This window comes from Homarus americanus, unplaced genomic scaffold (assembly GCF_018991925.1).
Source record: "Homarus americanus isolate GMGI-L3 unplaced genomic scaffold, GMGI_Hamer_2.0 scaffold32929, whole genome shotgun sequence".
NCBI classification, from domain to species: domain Eukaryota; kingdom Metazoa; phylum Arthropoda; class Malacostraca; order Decapoda; family Nephropidae; genus Homarus; species Homarus americanus.
The window spans coordinates 12,246,167-12,252,166 of NW_024737097.1; the positions used below are offsets into that span (position 1 = coordinate 12,246,167).

At 42.6% G+C, this 6,000-nt stretch overlaps 1 protein-coding gene across 2 annotated transcripts in view; it reads right to left on the minus strand.

Moving 5' to 3' along the window:
* The window catches only part of LOC121873211 (oxygen-dependent coproporphyrinogen-III oxidase-like), a 96,919-nt gene extending 95,321 nt beyond the window's left edge, over positions 1 to 1,598 (minus strand). Inside the window, exon 1 of one of the 2 annotated variants that reach the window (XM_042376563.1) lies at positions 1,422 to 1,598. The gene's annotated coding sequence lies outside the window, so the exon portion shown is untranslated. The other variant, XM_042376564.1, reaches the window with a different exon arrangement.
* Between the last annotated feature and the right edge of the window lie 4,402 nt (positions 1,599 to 6,000).

Consider the following 6,000-nt stretch of genomic DNA (forward strand, 5'->3'; position numbering starts at 1 on the left):
AAAGTGTCTTAAGTGCAAGAACGAGTGTAAATATCGTCAAGACCAACATAGTTGGCATCGGTGTCAGCCACCTGTACTGATCTCAGAATCCGACGACGAACCAGAACAGGTATTATTTTCTTGTAGCTCCGTTCATTCCTACCACTAAACTATTATCATATTCGAATAAGACGTCTAATTATAAGATAATTTTCATCTATTACATTACCGGCGGAAATGTATAATAACGGAGATAGCTTTTCCAAATAAATTTCTATTTTCTTCCATTATTTCCCGCCATTATCGTCTGCCTCTCACCTAACACTGCGTGTCTCTCGCGTCTCCTTCATAAATCATGACGCGCAAGCGTACCCATACACGTCACGCGGCCAATCAAAAGCGTTTTTGCTAATTCAGAGTATATTTGGCCCAATCAAAATCGAGTTTTATTTTGGGTCTCTCATATTTTGAAATTCAAGTTCAGTTCCGACCATGGAAATCTGCAATGGATGTCACTTAAAGTATATGGAGCTGATTGCGAGTTTTTGAAAAAAAAAATGTAGAAACTATAGCATTTTTTCGATCGCATGGTGTTCTTCCAACCTCAGTAAAGTGTACTAAGAGGAAGACGGAATGTAAATATCGCAAAGACCAACATATGTGGTGTTGTGTAAGAATCCCAGAATGCAACGACGAACAAGAACCAGGCCAATAAAGTAAGAAATAGGTGATTCTATCATATGGTGGTGAGTCAGTTAAGTTAGGTCAGGTTAGGTTAGGTGTGGTTATTGTTTTTCTAGTGTTTTATTATGTATTTGTTAGTCGCTTGGGCACTTTTTTTCTCGGAAAACGTCAAACGAAACTAAAATCGCAAAAAAAACCCCCGGCTAATTTCCGCAAAAAAGGAAGGTCATATTCGGTCTCAGCACACACAAATACACTAGAAAAATATATTTTTAACTTGCTACAAGTGAACGGAGCTACAAGAAAAATTTTCCCCCAGAACAAGTGATTCTATCATATGGTGAGAGTTAGGTTAGGTCAGGATAGGTTAGGTCAGGATAGGTTAGGTTAGGTTAGGTCATCCCAAAAAGGTTCGGTTTATATGTTTTTCTATTGTTTTTGGTGTATTTTGTATTCGCTTGGCCATGATTTTTGTGGGAAAATATGCACCACCCAACACCCCTGATAACTAAAAAAACAGGCAATTTCCGACGGAAATCAAGATCAATCAATCAAAGCACAAAAATACACTCGAAAAACATAGTTTTGACTTTCTATGAGAGGTGTGTGAACTGAAGCAAATTTACTCTAACAAATCCTTGATATGAACAAGTGCACCATAAACTCTACCAATGTTTCAAGTTTGTACACTCTACTCTACCGACAGTAGGTATACAAAGTACAAACATCACCCAGCTGACCGGGCAAGAACTTCTCACCTGCACCACGTCTCAATGATATGTATCCCTTAACACGAGATATCTTTTGCTAAACTCCAGGAAACAAGAGTTTAACTGGCGTACGTGATCCACCAAACGTTCACACAGGTGAAGTTACAAATGCAGTAGTGCAGTACACGTGTGAAAAAGGCTCGGCATGTGGTACAACTTCTACCTCTTTACGGTCTGTTTCATATTGTAAGTTTGTACCCGTATTTAGACAAGCTGAAACACCATCATATACTCGATACTCTCTAAATATTTATTATGTGTAAGAAAAAGGTGTAAATAGTTGAATTTAATAGTAAAAAAAAAGGTGTCATCAAAGAAACTGATGGCAACTTTAACCAGCTAATGTTGGTTCAATCAGAACTACTGTAGCTCTTGAGAGCGAATTCAGATGCTTCACAGCGCAGTGTTGCCATAAGCAATTTTATTATTGTATATTTACAATATATTTTATATAAACATACGTAAAAATCGGTGTATATCCGCGCACGTTCATACATGAATATATAAATAGACACACATTACTAATATTCACAAACATTACATTTACAAACACTGATGTTAGTACACACACACACATATTACATGTAGATCCACAATGAAAACGTGGATAAGATAAATCTTGATAAAATCACACGGGAAAAGGGAAACAACGGAGCACCTTAGCTTTCGTCTTTATTCAAGACATCTTCAGAGGCAACACACACACACACACACACACATATATTATATATATATATATATATATATATATATATATATATATATATATATATATATATATATATATATATATATATATATATATATATATATATATATATATATATATGCAAGTAAATCACTGTAAGTGCGCGTGATCCAGGTACAGAGTACTCACCCCTGAAGATGTGAATTACACGAAAGTGCTTGGGAACTTTGTGTTTTCTTTTTCCTTGTGGTTATCAGCATATATATATATATATATATATATATATATATATATATATATATATATATATATATATATATATATATATATATATATATATATATATGTAATGTATATCTGTAAAACATCAGGTCAGGTCAATAACATGGGATCCACTAATCCACACACAACGTACACCGCACACGAAAGAGCTTACAAAGATTTTAGATTTAGATTGCTCACGAGGGGGCGAGTTCATTGGGCACCCCTTTACATCCTGTGCTAGGTGAAGCGCAGAAGCGTTTACAGCGCCCATCTGGGAAGCATGCGGAGTTCATGCTTGCCTTTATGACTCATGCATTAAGGGCATAAAAGCCTGAAGGGTCATGGCTTTTGTCAGCAAGCTCCATAAAGTGACAGAATGATGAGTGTGTGGGGGGAAAATTCCCGGTACAATTTATTTGTTTATGGCAAAGTGTGGCAGGTTCCTAATAATGTTGAGTGCCAGGCCTGTCACTAGGAGGAGGGATATCTGGGCAGGGAGGGCAGAGGTGTTGGTAACGGCTGGGGACCTGTAGGAGGAGGTCATAGGGCAAGTGAGGATGTAGTGAGAGAGGGTGTGAGAGTTGGTTGACCACAAAGTTTACAAACAGCGAGGCCAGGCTCAGGGTTGCCAATGTACTAGGCGTGGCGAAGTACAGTGGGGGTGGAGATGATGTGGTGGGACAGGTACATTAGGGGTGGAGAGAGGCACATAGGCATTGACAATATTGAGGGACATGCCTTTTAGTGTGATTGTGATGGCGTGTGCATCGACATGCTGGTGGGGTATGGGTAGCTGGGGGTGGTGTCCTCAGGTCCAATAGGTAGCCCTGGTGGAGACAGCACAGACACAGCAGCGGGCGCGGCTTGCGGTGGGTGGAGGACAGGTTGAGGCACCAAGTGTAGTGAAGATGAGGCAGGACTTCGCTCGGGGGTAGCAGGACACACACCGGGGCAGGCTCGGTAGGCGCTTCACCAGTAGTGAAGGCCGCCGGCGGTGGAGTAGGCCGTGAGCAGGGGGGGCTCACAGGGAGACTACCAGTTTGTGTCAAACCAGAAGAGAGGAGTGACTGGGTGGCAACAGAGGGCAAGAGTTGGCGGTGTAGGTCGGAGATGGTGGTACAGAGTGTATCGAAGAGTTTTTCAATACAGTTGGTAAATTCTTGGAAGAGGGATACGATCTGTATCAGGTCACTGGAGGGGGGTTGTGGGGGGGCACCGGTGGGAGCACAAGGCCTGGCAGCGTCAGAGTACAGACGGGGAGGAGGCCCAGTAGTAGTTGAGTTAAGAGACGGCCTGGACTGCTGTGTTGCAGCCAGGTGAGGCCACGCAGGGGCAGATGTTGTTAAGGAAGGCATTGCCGGAGACAGAGGAGACACAGAGGGGTGTGGCCCGGTAGACTGGGGGGCAGGGCGTAAGAAGGCGGCCTCAGGGAAGGCTTTTCCCCTGGGACAGACAGGCGATTGGGGCATTGCTGTGAGTCAGCATTGTGCCGGCCGCCACAGTTACAATACCTGGGATCAACTACATAGCCCACACTACCCCTATTAAGGTGGTATTTGATTTTCTGGGCACAGGCGGCGGAGTTATGGTTACGTGAACAGAAGCGACATCTGGGACGATCACAGTGCTGGATTAAGCTTAATAGGGGCCTGAGGCACAGATCAGCTTGGGGGCCCCCTACCAGGTGATCCATCCCGCCACATAATCCAATATAAACATACCCATTCCTCATATTTCCCTTCCAAATTATCCATTATTTTGCACTTCACATAATTCTTTGATCATTCATAACTTATTACTGAAGTTATATACATCATTGTTTACCTGAAATGGTCCTCCAATACGAAAGTCTGGCACCGTACCGTCCGTACGTCACAATGGAGTCCCGGATCAGCTGAGTGTCGTCAGCTGCTGCTGTAGAACAGACTAACAGTTGCCACACGCCACTACCGAGTCACTAAAATGTATATGTATGGTCCAATTGGACACATTAAGAACGAAATAATTAATGGCTTACTTACTAATTGACCATTTAATGGCATATATAGCTAAATATTTTTATCCTTAGAATCTGGGGGCCCCTAAGAGTCTGGGGGCCTGAGGCCAGTGCCTCAAGTGCCTCATGGTTAATCCAGCCCTGGACGATCACGTCGGCAGCAGGCAGTGAAGGTGTGGCCCCCAATGAGAACAGAAAACACAAAATGCAGGCCCAGGATGATAAGCTTCTGCATACAGTGGAGGTAGGAGTGGGTGGGCATCCACAGTGGTTGGGCACTCCCTTCCCTTCCACTTGACAGTGACAGCAGCTTGTGGAGTCTTTCCCCCTGTAATGTCGACATATACTGAGTATACTAGAATTAAAGTCACGCACATCTTCGATGTCAGCGTTTAGGGTGAAACGTTTCACTAGGATGTGGCAACATTCATCAGCATTTAGGGGAGGGGGGGCTCCAGGACAACCCCGTCAAAGCCAACAGTACTAAGTGTTTCATAGACCTCAGGAAACTGACACTTGATAAAGTTCAGGTTCTTTCCTTGTCGGAATTGAATGTTGAAACCGTGCTATCTGCTGCACTTTCTCTTAAATATTAATTGTGTGTGCATACCATCTCTAAAATTAAGATGTTATTTTTACTACAACTTACGTATTGTGTCGGAAAAAGGGTAATGTAGCGGTCAGCCCAGTCTCTATTTCAATTAATCCTATATGTTCTGTTATTTTATTTACGCGTTTCGCGTTATACGCAGACCTCCACGGGTTTAATTGACCTCGTAAACCCAGACTATACTGTGTGTGTGTGTGTGTGTATATATATATATATATATATATATATATATTCTGATAACCACAAGGTTATCAGCATATACCTAGATCACGTGCACCTACAGTGATTTACTTGCATATATATATATATATATATATATATATATATATATATATATATATATATATATATATATATATATATATATATATATATATATATATACACTTGGGCGATCGGTCACGTCTCTGTTACTCTGTTACGCACTGTTGACAAGTACTGGGCATGCACCGGCTCCTGAATGTACCTGAACCTGCTCCAGTGTTGGTCAGGTCTGGTCTTGAAAGAGCTCACACTCGGTGCCGTCACAACACTTTCTGGTAGATTGTTCCAAGAGTTCACAACTCTCACTCCGAAAAAAATTGCCCTCACAGTTTTCTGGACCTGCGGCTTCCTCAATCTTGAGCTGTGACCCCTTGTGGGGCGAGCGTCCGCCAGCTCCAAGTAAGGACACTCGACTGAGTAGTGCCTCTTGAGATGCTTTTACACCTCAATTAGGTCGCCCCTTGTCCGTCTGTAGAATAAGCTAGGCAAGTTCAGGCGCTCCAATCTCTCAGGGTAGTTGAGGTGCCGAAGTGCAGGCACCAATCTGGTGGCCCTCCTTTGAACATTTTTAACCAACTGACAGTCCCTAGCATATCTCGGGCACCAGACGGGGTGACAGTACTTCAGATGGGGAAGTACTTCACTCTTGAAGATCGCTACGATCTTCTTATAAGACCCAATAATTTATTTGCCTGATTTACCTTCTTCTCGCAGTGGCCCGAGAACTTCAGCTCATTGTCAACAT